A 14,289-nucleotide genomic window follows, 5' to 3' on the forward strand; every position below is an offset into this window, starting at 1 on the left:
GATTAGGAAATGAGACACTTAAAGTATTAAAGGAATTTTGCTATTTGGGGAGCAAAATAACTGATGATGGTCCAAGTAGAGAGGATATAAAATGTAGACTGGCAATGGCAAGGAAAGCGTTTCTCAAGAAGAGAAATTTGTTAACATCGTGTATTGATTTAAGTGTCAGGAAGTCGTTTCTGAAAGTATGTGTATGGAGTGTAACCATGTATGGAAGTGAAACATGGACGATAAATAATTTAGACAAGAAGAGAATAGAAGCTTTCGAAATGTGGTGCTACAGAAGAATGCTGAAGATTAGATTGGTAGATCACATAACTAATAAGGAGGTATTGAATAGAATTGGTGAGAAGAAGAGTTTGTGGCACAACTTGACAAGAAGAAGGGATCGTTTGGTAGGGCATATTCTGAGGCATGAAGGGATCACCAATTTAGTATTTGAGGGAAGAGTGGAGGGTAAAAATCGTAGAGGGAGACCAAGAGATGAGTACACTAAACAGATTCAGAAGGATGTAGGCTGCAGTAGGTACTGGGAGATGAAGAAGATTGCACAGGATAGAGTAGCATGGAGAGCTGCATCCCACCAGTCTCAGGACTGAAGACCACACCAACAACAAGACACTGGAACCACTTCTTATCACTAAATTGCACGCCTAGTGGAAATCTATAAATATGGAATCGATCTGAAATTCCTTGTCAATAGCACTCAACACGTCATGTGTGAAGAGCTAGTTTGTGTTGTCTGATGTTTCAAAATCCATGCTGACTGTGTGTCAATAGACAGTTCTCTTCAATGTAAGTCATAATGTTAGAACACAATATATGTTCCAAAATCCTGCTGCATATCGAAGTTGATGATATGACCCTGAATTTTAGTGGATTACTCGTACCACCTGTGCAGTTTTCCAGTTGCCCCTGAATTTTGGAGGATTACTCGTACCACCTTTCTTGAATATTGTTGTTACCTGTGCAATTTTCCAGTCTTTTGGTACGGATCTTTCGTCGAGCGAGCGGTTGTACACCATTAAGTATGGAGCTAATCCATCAGCGTACTCTGAAAAGAACCTAATTGGTATACAGTCTTGACCGAAAGATTTCCTTTTATTAAGTGATTTACGTTGCTCCACCACTCAGAGGATATCTGCTTCTAAGTTGCTCACGTTGGCAGCTATTCTTGATTCGAATTCTGAAATATTTACTTCGTTTTCTTTGGTGAAGGAATTTCGAAAGGCTGCATTTAGTAACTCTGCCTCCGCAGCTGTGTCGTCGATAATATGTCCATTGCTATCGCGCAGAGAAGGCATTGACTGCGCCTTCCCGCTAGCATACTCTACGTGCGACGAAAATGTCATTGGATTTTCTGCCAGGTTTCGAGATAAGACTTACGTTGTGGAAACTATTATAACGTCTCGAATTGCTGTCCGCGCTAAATTTCCAGCTCCTGTAAAAGATTGCCAATCTTGGAGACTTTGCGTTAGTTTGAATTTGACAACCTTTTTTCGTTCTTTCTGCAACGGTGTTCTGACCCGTTTTGTGTACCAAGAGGGATCAGCTCCGTCGTTTGTTAATTTATGTGGTATAGATCTCTCAATTGCTGTCGATGCTTTTCTTTGTATTCAAGCCCCATCTGGTCTACACTAAGATTGTTAATTTGTAAGGAATTGAGATTGTCTCTCAGGAAGGCATCAAGTGTATTTTATCTACTTTTATGAACAGATATATTTTTGTTTATTTTTGGAGGATTTGGGGTTACAATATTCAACCTCTGTACGATAATCCGGTGTTCACTAACTCCTGTATCCGTTTTAATGCTTAATATTAGCTCAGGCTCATTTGTTGCTAAGAGATCAAGTGTGTTTTCACAATCGTTTACTATTCGCGTGGTCTCAAGATCTAATTGCTCGAAATAATTTTCAGATAATGCATTTAGCACAATTTCAAATGATGTTTTATGCATACCTCCGGATTTGAACATATATTTTCGCCAACATATCGAGGGTAAATTAAAATCACCACCAGCTATAATTGTACAAGTCGAGTACGTGTTTGAAATTAAACTCAACTATTCTTTGAACCTTTCAGCAATTGGATCATCTGAGTGTGGAGATCGGTAAAAGGATCCAATTACTATTTTATTTCGTTGCCAAAAATGACCCCTGCCCATACCAACTCACAGGAACTATCTGCCTCAATTTCGCTACAAGATAAATTACTTCTAACAGCAACAAACACGACAGCGCTAACTGTCATTAGCCTACCCTTTCGGAACACCGTTAGGTTCTTCGCAAAAATTTCGGCTGAACTTATCCCCAGATTTCGCCAGCTTTCAATGCCTATAGCGAATTGAGAATCAGTGCTTTCTATTAGCGCTTGGAAATCTAGCACTTTCCCAATACGACTACGACTATCTTTTGCTATACCAATGGTTTCCGTGTCTATGTTCTTCTTATGTTCGACCTGCACCCATTGAATCTGAAGCCCTTTTTGTATTTCCCTGAGACCCTCTAACCTAAAAAAAACTGTTCATTCCACGTCACGCAGCCCATGCTACCCGTGCAGCCAAATCCAACCACCTATGGCGCAAGTCGAGGAATCTCCAGCCTACACGGTCGCAGAAACGTCTGAGCCTCTGATTCAGACCCTCCACTCGGCTCTGTACCAGAGGACCGCAATCTGTCGCGTTGATTATGCTGCAAGTGGTGAGCTCTGCTTCCATCTCTATGAGTGTAGAAGAACTGTGACAATGGTTTCAAGGTAATCTGAGAGCATTTCGCTTTACAACACCTATGATTTAGAGAGAACCGAAAAATCATAGTGAAGGCAGTGATGACGTTGACAAAGATTGTAGTTATGAGCCCCAAGCAATGAGCCAAAACTCTTCACACAGTCGGAACTAAACGATTTGGTTAGAGACTTAGGCCTTCCAAAGGATTCAGCCGAGGCTTTAGGGCCGATTTTGAAAGAAAAAGTATAGTTTCATTGCTCATGGAAGATCCTTTTCTTGGTACAGGAATAGAGAAAAAGAGTTTGTACCCTTTTTCTATCAAGTTGGTGACCTCGTTTTTTTGTACTAATGTTCTTGGGTTGATGGAGACTTTCAATATCAAATATGATACCGATGAATGGAGACTTTTAATTGATTCCTCTAAAAGAAGCCTTAGAGCTGTTGTTTTGCATAATGGCAACCAATATGCATCTGTACCAGTAGGACATTCAGTTCGTTTGAAAGAATGAGAAACTTGAATTGGTCCTTAAAGCTTAAGTCCTCTGATCGTAACTGGACCGTTTGTGAGGATGTGAAAGTGATCGCTATGCTACTAGGCCAACAGAGTGGCTACAAAATTTCCCGTGCTTCCTCCTTGACCGTAAACAACATTATGTTAAAACAGAATGGCCAATAAGAAAAGTTTTCATTCCTGGAGTTAAGAACGTTGAGAAGGAGAGTTTCGTGCATTCTAAAGAGATTTCACTTCCGCCGATTCACATCAAGTTGGGACTGATGAACAATTCGTCAAAACATTGCCTAAAGAAGGGTGTTTTAGACATTTTTATGAGGAATTCCCTGGCCTCTCTGAGGCAAAACTTAAAGAAGGGCTATTTGTTGGGCCTGATATAAGAAAACTTATGGAGAATGTAAACTTAAGAGTTGAAAATGGAAAACCAGGAAAGGAAAGAATGGTAGTCTTATAAACAAGTGGTAGCCGGTTTTCTAGGAAATAAAAAAGACCCAAACTACAATAATATTGTTGCCGATCTGTTAACTAACTACAAACTGTTGGGCTGCAACATGGGTGCTAAAGTTCACTTCCTTCATTCTCAACTGGACTATTGTCCAGAAAATCTTGGAGCTGCCAGTGAACAAAAAGGAGAGCGATTTCGACATAAAATAAATGGAATGAAGATATCAAATATGCTGGGACGTGAACATGATGGCTGGGTACTGTTGGATGTTAAAAAGAGAAATTCCTAAACCCCACAGTAGGAGAAGTACAAAATGATGTTTGGAAGGAAAAAGGAAACGTTGCTTTTAATAGTATTGCAAGAAAGCCTTATTAACTTCTCTTACTTTACATTTAAGATTAAATTATATTTAATGTGGTTTAATAACATTGTACATAAATAATACTGATATAAGAAATGGCGTTTTTAGGATTTTTCCTAAAAGTTTTAGCCCTTTTTGTAGACAAACCTTACGTGATAGAAAAAAAACAGTGTCATTTCTGAAATCAGCGCAAAAAACTACATAAAATTCAATTATCAAAACTAAAACAATTTTCAAAAATATTTTTTTACGCCCCTGTGTTATTTTTTGGTGTTGCGTTTTTTTTCGTCAGTGTAAATCTTCCGTAGAGAAGCAGCTCAAAATAACAATATATCATAGCAAATAATACAATTCAACGTATGAAAAAGTGTATCCTGTTTACTTCGAAGAGCTAACAATGGTTAAATTAGAAAATAACGAACTTGTTATGACAAAAGTACGGAAATTGAATATTTAAGTGTATTTATTGAAACTGACGTAAAGCAAAATTCCCTGAACTGTTTCTTCAAAAAAGTCATAATCGGAATTATTTCTCTGTCCTACGGTTAGTTTGATTGACTAAAGTGACACAAATAGAAATATCACGCTGATTTTTTGTGACTTCTGTAAAAAAGAACGGCACAACTCAAAATAATACAATTTTGAACTTCTTATCGATGATTCGCTCGCTGTGTAATTCAATGTCCAGCTAACAATGCAACGCTTTTGCTGTCATGATCACGTTCCTACTCCAAATAATTACAGTGACACAAATGCCCTCTAACGGCCGAGTTATGAAAGTACAGAGACAAACCATTGATGACTGATCAAGAAACATTCCTTCAATTTTGTCATAGAAACAATTCGAAAATGAAGAAGCAGTGTTCGTTGTAATACGTTGCGTAGCACTTAACGCAACCGTTCGGAGCGTGTGAACTTTTAGGAAAACAGGCTGGACGCCTCGTCTGCCGACGCCACTGCTGGTGGCTGTTGTCAATTTAGCCACGTGGGGATGAGCCCGGTTAGACACATCTGCGGTCAGTGTTGCAACAGCAGGCGCGTTGAAATCTAGTTCTACGAAGTCTCGCACTACGGGAGAGTCAGTCACTTTAATTACACTAGAGAAGCCAGTATTGCGACGCTTTAAAATCTTATCCATATTCTAAAGTCAACAAGGTACTGAATAATGTCATTTCGAAGGATTTCGTCTTGAAAAGAAGCATCACAAGGGCAGTTAAATTAGCAACCCGTTTCATCCCCTTTCTCCTGCGAGCCGCTCCTAGTAAGACTGATTACAGTGACAACACATACGAACAAAATCGCAACGAGCAGCAGCCAAATGAATATGAGAATCAAAACATTCATCTAACTTTCTAACGATGCCCCATAGGGTAGGTGTGAAGCTCTACTTGAGAAAATAGCTTCCTACATAATCTAAAAATGTTCACTCTCACTCATGAAAAAAAAAAAAAAGAAAGAACGCTGTGAGTCATCTGTTGGGTGCGAAATGTTGCTCCAACTGCATCTTATACTCCGTCCTGTCCTGTTGTATTGCATCGAAGTAACAGAAGGGAGGAGCCGGCACCTGGCCTGCTTCAGCCGTAGCTTGCTGCTGGGCTTGCTGTGCGTCCAGCAGTCTGCTAATGGTCGACAGTAATGTTTGTATTTGTTGGCTCTGAAACTGAATAAGTGCAGTGAGTGACGTCTCTCCCACTGTAGCCATTTCATACAAGATTAACTATATAAGAAAAAGTTTTCAAATATTTTTCGGCCCTGGAAGAGAAAGAAATTGATTAATTTGATGTTAGGTGTTGCCAGTGATGTTTACTCAATTCCGTGCATCACAGCAAACACGTCCTACTCACCAGAAATGTTTTTGTGTACGTACACTATTGGCCATTAAAATTGCTACACCACGAAGATGACGTGCTACAGACGCGAAATTTAACCGACAGGAAGAAGATGCTGTGATAGGCAAATGACTAGTTTTTCAGACCATTCACACAAGGTTCGCGCCGGTGGCGACACCTACAACGTGCTGACATGAGGAAAGTGTCCAACCGATTTCTCATACACAAACAGCAGTTGACCGGCGTTGCCTGGTGAAACGTTGTTGTGATGTCTCGTGTAAGGAGGAGAAATGCATACCATCAAGTTTCCGACTTTGATAAAGGTCGGATTGTAGACTATCGCGATTGCGGTTTATCGTATCGCGACGTTGCTACTCACGTTGGTCGAGATCGAATGACTGTTATCAGAATATGGAATCGTTGGGTTCAGGACGGTAATACGGAACGCCGTGCTGGATCCCAATGGCCTCGTATCAATAGCAGTCGAGATGACAGGCATCTCATCCGCATGGTTGTAACGGATCGTGCAGCCACGTCTCGATCCTTGAGTCAACACATGGGGACGTTTGCAAGACAACAACCATCTGCACGAACAGTTCGACGACGTTTACAGGCCGGCAGTGGTGGCCGAGCGGTTCTAGTCGCTTCAATCTGGAACCGCGCGACTGCTACGGTCGCAGGTTTGAATACAAACTCGGGCATGGGTATGTGTGATGTCCTTAGGTTAGATAGGTTTAAGTAGTTCTAAGTTCTAGGGGACTGATGACCTCAGACGTTAAGTCCCATAGTGCTCAGAGCCATTTGAACTATTTTTGACGTTTGCAGCAGCATGGACTATCAGCTCGGAGACCATGGCTGCGGTTACCCTTGACGCTGCGTCACAGACAGGAGCGCCTGCGATGGTGTACTCAACGACGAAGCTGGGTGCACCAATGGCAAAACGTCATTTTTTCGGATGAATCCAGGCTCTGTTTACAGCATCATGATGGTCGCATCCGTGTTTGGCGACATCGCGGTGAAAGCACATTGGAAGCGTGTATTCATCATCACCATACTGGCGTATCACCCGGCGTGATGGTATGGGGTGCCATTGATTACACTTCTCGGTCACCTCTTGTTCGCATTGACGGCACTTTGAACAGTGGACGTTACATTTCACATGTGTTATGTCCCGTGGCTCTACCCTTCATTCGATCCCTGGAAACTCCTATATTTCAGCAGGATAATTCACGACCGCATGTTTCAGGTCCTGTACCAGTCTTTCTGGATACATAAAATGTTCGACTGCTGCCCTGGCTAGCACATTCTCCAGATCTCTCACCAATTGAAAACGTCTGGTCAATGGTGGCCGAGCAACTGGCTCGTCTCAATACGCCAGTCACTACTCTTGATGAACTGTGGTATCGTGTTGCAGCTGCATAGGCAGCTGTACCTGTACACGCCATGCAGGCTCTGTTTGACTCAATGCCCAGGCGTATCACGGCCGTTATTGCGGCCAGAGGTGGTTGTTCTGGGTATTGATTTCTCAGGATCTATGCACCCAAATTGCCTGAAAATGTGATCACATATCAGTTCTAGTACAATATATTTGTCCAATGAATATCCGTTTATCATCTGCATTTCTTCTTGGTGTAGCAATACTAATAATGGCCAGTAGTGTAGTTGGCAAGAGATGGCGTAGACAAAACGAACATTCAATAAATGGACGAAACATGAGAATATTTATTTACATCATTTAAAGTACAAAGAATTATATGCATATCTTTCATGCACTGCACTACACTCCTCCAACACGGTCTATAGTTTAGTCACTTGCTAGCTGTAACAGAATTAGTAGCGTCGTGCCAGGCCCCTTTCTCACAGCGAAGCTTCCATGGTTTGGGAGGGTTCCTGGCGTGCGGCGTGTTGAAAAGATACGCAGAAAGTTACATTTGTATTTAATTTTGTTCGTGCTTCCTTAGTTTAGGAATCGTGACTGTTTGGAATAATTATTTGTGTTTTTCTGCTACGAGTCACAATTGTTTATTTTAGGTTCAATTTAACACACTGCAACGCGTTTCAAGCATGCTTTGCTCATCAGCAGGCTTTTATGGATAAAGATGTTACTAAAAGGTCATAGTCTAAATTAAACTTGAATTGTTTCTCTTCGCTATTATACTGCTGAGGTGACTATTGGGGTATTTGGGGTGCGGGCAGAGGCTGGTCGAAAATCGATATCCATTCCCGTCTTCAGCTGATGTGGAGATGTGTCTCGTTAGTGCGACAGATACCACAACTGGTGTGGGTTGCAGATAATTTTGCATCAGTTGTTATGGTGTGATAATCGTGTGATATGTTTTATAAATTTCGGTTGCTTACTCACGATTCTGACGTCCCAAGGCTCCACCTACATCGTTGGTACACGGGCGGAGCTGTTGTTCAACGTCGCGCTGTTGGACTGTTTAATCTAACACTGTTTTTACTTATTTTCATTGCAAAAGCTTTTCTCCATAGATGTAAGCAGTGTATTTTAAATGCAGTATGGTGGCTTTGGAGCATGTGAATGAGAACCCACTATCGTTGCCTTCCAGCGATAATCGGTCTAACGACAGTCCAGTAGTCGTTTGTTTCATACTGACATGTTGTCAGCCCCCGGAAGCTGAGTGGTTGCCGCCACGGTAGCTCAGCGTGTTCGGTCAGAGGGTTGCGTGCTCTCTATAATAAAAAAAACTGAGTCAAAGAATCAACGATCAACTTGAACGGATGTCTTGTGACATCCGTCCAGACCAAACGCAACGAACTATACCGAACAAAAAGAGAAAAAAAAGTGCTCAGCGCGACATAATGTCAATCCTAAGGGCCCGGGTTCGATTCCCGGCTGGGTCGGAGATGTTCTCCGCTCGGGGACTGGGTGTTGTAGTGTCCTAATCGTCATCATTTCATCCCCATCGACGCGCAAGTCGCCGAAGTCGCGTCAAATCGAAAGACTTGCACCCGGCGAACGGTCTACCCGACGGGAGGCCCTAGTCACACGACATTTATATTTATAATGGCACATTAAATCTATTGCATTAATACTGGTTTAATGCCATTGAAGATTTTTGAGTTTCTGAATTCAGTTATCTCAGTAAGAATATTATCGTCATTTTTGCGTAATGAATGAAAATTTCTTCTTCTTACATCATATCCATTCTTTTATCTTATTCGATTTTATGCAGAATTTCAGTATTGTCTTCGATTTTCAATGGGTGGCCTGTCTCATTAATGTGTCGCTCCTAAGGGTTGGTTACACTTCTCTAGTCTGTAGCAGTCTGTTTTATTTTTTAAATCGAGTTCTGAAATTTCTGAGCCGGCCGCTGTGACCGAGCGTTTCTAGGCGCTTCAGTCTGGAACCGCGCGACCGCTACGGTCGCAGGTTCGAATCCTACCTCGGGCATGGATGTGTGTGATGTCTTTAGGTTAGGTAGGTTTAAGTAGTTCTAAGTTCTAGGGGACTGATGACCTCAGATATGAAGTCCCATAGTTCTCAAAGCCATTTGAACCATTTTTTGAAATTTCTGCCTGTGTAACCTACATAATTTTTGTTGTATTGGCTGCATGTTCCAGATGCATCAAGATTTGTATCAGGCGGTTTCATATCATGATAAGCCTCCTGTTCAGATTGTTGGTGGTGCCAAAGCTCATTTTTACATCAGCGTTTTTAAATAGCCTAGCTCATTTACCCGCCACCATACCAAGATATGGAATTTCTACATATTTCACTGTTGGAATGCTATCAGTTTTCAGTGTAGTTTGTCGAATTTGTTTTTTATCCGTTGTGACGTGGTATTAATGACTAAACGATCAGGTGTACTGTTTAGCGCAACATGTTACATGGTTATTGTTAGAGTTCCGTATATTGAAGTGGGAATTTTTGGGGGTCTGCATAGCACTGATCTGTACGCAGTTTTTGTCGGAGGTCGGATGTGTAGAGCAGTTTGGTATAGTACCGTCTGTAACAACAGGTCTTTTGTGGACAATGAAAGACACTTCCTGGTTCTGATTTGATATTTTCATGTCATGAAAAGATGTGGCGCTTTTCTCTCCATATTCAGGGGTGAACTAGATATTTTATGCAGACAGCTGAATTTATTAAAAATATGTGGCGCTGTTCTCTCCATATTCAAGGGTGAACTAGATATTTTATGCAGACAGTTGAATTTATTAAAAGCGTATGTTACTTCATCATCTGTTCCACAAAACAGAATGTGGGTGTCATCCACATTCCTCTCTTAGAATTTAACTTTGCTTGTGATACTATCGTTTAGTTTCAATATTTTGTTCTGTATATGCTTGAAGAATATTTCAGCAATTAGGTCACTAAGATGTCTTGCTATTGCAAGCCCTAGTTCTTGCTTGTAAATTTTGTTGTTGCAAGAGTAAAAATTATGTGAGAGTACTAAATTAACACGTCTCTAAACTCTGTTATTTCTAGTCTCCTCGTTGTCCTGTTTTTCGTTAGAATGTTTCTTACTATGTCAACTGTTTCATCGTTCTGTGTGCTTCTATATGAGTTTACAGTGTATAAGGATGTGGTTTGAGGTGGTACAATTAGGTTATCCATACTATTGATAATTTCATAGTTGTTATTTACGAAATAAGACTTTTCGAACGTGTACTTTTCAGCTCTCAGCAATTTGTAGATGGGGCTATTAATTGCATGCAGTGAGCTGAAGCGAAGACAGCGTCCCCTCGTGGCGTCCACAGCGCCCTCCGTAGGGAGCCGCTGAGCCCTGAGGAGGGGTGGATCGCTGTGGCGCGCTGGCAGCGCAGCCTGTTCAAATGTAACTCCTCCATGGAGTGTGAGCAGCGTGACAAAGACTCCGTCAACACATCATGTCATTTACTCTCCGCCATGCCCTAAATATTGTCTTACCGAGTACACACCGATGTACCAATACACTGTGACCACCTGCTCAATAGCTTGTTTGTCCGTCTTTGGAACAGAATACATCACTTATTCTGCGTAACAAGGATCCAATAACTAGTTGGTATGTTTGCAGAAGTATGTGGCATTAGATGTCTGCGCACATGTCATGTGATTCGCTTAAATAACGGAAAGCTAAACTGCGTACGCGGTGATGACACCCAGTAACGAACGTAGGGTTCCATAGGATTTGCATCAGCTGGATCTGGTCGCCGAAACATCAGCGTTATTTCACTATAATGCTCCTCAGACTACTGTCCATGATTGTGGCTTCGAGACACGGATAATTATACTGCTGAAAGATGACACCGCCGTCGGGGAAAGCATCAAGCATTAAGGCATGCAGATGTTTCGATGCTGGGTTGGAGTGTCTTCGATTAGACACTGGGTAATAAAACCCAATACGTTTTCCTCGGTGGTGAGTGTTCATCGGAGGTGAGGGTATCATCTGGAGAGCCGGCCGAAGTGGCCGTGCGGTTAAAGGCGCTGCAGTCTGGAACCGCAAGACCGCTACGGTCGCAGGTTCGAATCCTGCCTCGGGCATGGATATTTGTGATGTCCTTAGGTTAGTTAGGTTTAACTAGTTCTAAGTTCTAGGGGACTAATGACCTCAGCAGTTGAGTCCCATAGTGCTCAGAGCCATTTGAACCATTTTATCATCTGGAGAGCCCCAGGGAAGTGTGGTAGATCCGCTGTTGTTTTTTATCTACATAAATGATCTTTTGGATAGGGTGGATAGCAATGTGCGGCTGTTTGCTGATGATGCTGTGGTGTACGGGAAGGCGTCGTCGTTGAGTGACTGTAGGAGGATACAAGATGACTTGGTCAGGATTTGTGATTGGTGTAAAGAAGAGCAGCTAACTCTAAATATACACTCCTGGAAATGGAAAAAAGAACACATTGACACCGGTGTGTCAGGCCCACCATACTTGCTCCGGACACTGCGAGAGGGCTGTACAAGCAATGATCACACGCACGGCACAGCGGACACACCAGGAACCGCGGTGTTGGCCGTCGAATGGCGCTAGCTGCGCAGCATTTGTGCACCGCCGCCGTCAGTGTCAGCCAGTTTGCCGTGGCATACGGAGCTCCATCGCAGTCTTTAACACTGGTAGCATGCCGCGACAGCGTGGACGTGAACCGTATGTGCAGTTGACGGACTTTGAGCGAGGGCGTATAGTGGGCATGCGGGAGGCCGGGTGGACGTACCGCCGAATTGCTCAACACGTGGGGCGTGAGGTCTCCACAGTACATCGATGTTGTCGCCAGTGGTCGGCGGAAGGTGCACGTGCCCGTCGACCTGGGACCGGACCGCAGCGACGCACGGATGCACGCCAAGACCGTAGGATCCTACGCAGTGCCGTAGGGGACCGCACCGCCACTTCCCAGCAAATTAGGGACACTGTTGCTCCTGGGGTATCGGCGAGGACCATTCGCAACCGTCTCCATGAAGCTGGGCTACGGTCCCGCACACCGTTAGGCCGTCTTCCGCTCACGCCCCAACATCGTGCAGCCCGCCTCCAGTGGTGTCGCGACAGGCGTGAATGGAGGGACGAATGGAGACGTGTCGTCTTCAGCGATGAGAGTCGCTTCTGCCTTGGTGCCAATGATGGTCGTATGCGTGTTTGGCGCCGTGCAGGTGAGCGCCACAATCAGGACTGCATACGACCGAGGCACACAGGGCCAACACCCGGCATCATGGTGTGGGGAGCGATCTCCTACACTGGCCGTACACCACTGGTGATCGTCGAGGGGACACTGAATAGTGCATGGTACATCCAAACCGTCATCTAACCCATCGTTCTACCATTCCTAGACCGGCAAGGGAACTTGCTGTTCCAACAGGACAATGCACGTCCGCATGTATCCCGTGCCACCCAACGTGCTCTAGAAGGTGTAAGTCAACTACCCTGGCCAGCAAGATCTCCGGATCTGTCCCCCATTGAGCATGTTTGGGACTGGATGAAGCGCCGTCTCACGCGGTCTGCACGTCCAGCACGAACGCTGGTCCAACTGAGGCGCCAGGTGGAAATGGCATGGCAAGCCGTTCCACAGGACTACATCCAGCATCTCTACGATCGTCTCCATGGGAGAATAGCAGCCTGCATTGCTGCGAAAGGTGGATATACACTGTACTAGTGCCGACATTGTGCATGCTCTGTTGCCTGTGTCTATGTGCCTGTGGTTCTGTCAGTGTGATCATGTGATGTATCTGACCCCAGGAATGTGTCAATAAAGTTTCCCCTTCCTGGGACAATGAATTCACGGTGTTCTTATTTCAATTTCCAGGAGTGTAGATAAATGTAAATTAATGCAGATGAATAGGAAAAAGAACCCCGTTATGTTTGAATACTCCATTAGTAGTGTAGCGCTTGACACACTCACGTCGATTAAATATTTGGGCGTAACATTGCAGAGCGATATGAAGTGGGACAAGCATGTAATGGTGGTTGTGGGGAAGGCGGATAGTCGTCTTCGGTTCATTGGTAGAATTTTGGGAAGATGTGGTTCATCTGTAAAGGAGACCGCTTATGAAACACTAATACGGCCTATTCTTGAGTACTGCTCGAGCGTTTGGGATCCCTACCAGTTCAGGTTGAGAGAGGACATAGAAGCAATTCAGAGGCGGGCTGCTAGATTTGTTACTGGTAGGTTTGATCATCACGCGAGTGTTACGGAAATGCTTCAGGAACTCGGGTGGGAGTCTCTAGAGGAAAAGAGGCGTTCTTTTCGTGAATCGTACTGAGTAAATTTAGAGAACCAGCATTTGAGGCTGACTGCAGTACAATTTTACTGCCGCCAACTTACATTTCGCGGAAAGACCACAAAGATAAGATAAGAGCCACGCACCGTATGGTGGATTGCGGAGTATGTATGTAGATGTAGATTACTACCACAGGTGCCAGAGAATGTTTCCTACAGCATACTACTGCTCCCGCCAGCCTGCGTCCGTGGCGCGCTGCATGTTCCGAGCGGCTGTTCACCTCGATGACAGCGTTTGTGGAGACGACCACCACCCGACACGTATCCATTGATCGTCAAACGATTCCCGATGGTCCCGGGCCCACTGCAATAGTAGCTGACGATGGAGTTGGGTCATCATGTGAAGTCGTAGCATAATGTGCTGCGGAGCTCTATGTTTAACACTGTATGATAAATGGTGTGCTCCGAATTACTTGTGCGTCCATCAGCACAGGACAGACAAGCCTCCGAACCGCAAGTTCTGTGAAGACTCATAGACATCCAACCATTTAGCGTCTAGTTGCAGTTTCACTGTCCTGCTTTCTTCCGTAGATGCTCACGACAAGAGCACGTGAACATTCGGCTAGCCTCGCCGTTTTCGAGAAGCTCGTTCACAGGCTTTGCGTAGTAATAATCTGCCTTTTGTCTCAAAGTCGCTTATCTCAATGGATTTCCCCATTTGCTGTCCATATCTCCGCTAGAGTCATCCTCTGTCCGTGTATACTTTTGTT

This window comes from Schistocerca nitens, chromosome 1, assembly GCF_023898315.1.
Source record: "Schistocerca nitens isolate TAMUIC-IGC-003100 chromosome 1, iqSchNite1.1, whole genome shotgun sequence".
NCBI lineage: Eukaryota > Metazoa > Arthropoda > Insecta > Orthoptera > Acrididae > Schistocerca > Schistocerca nitens.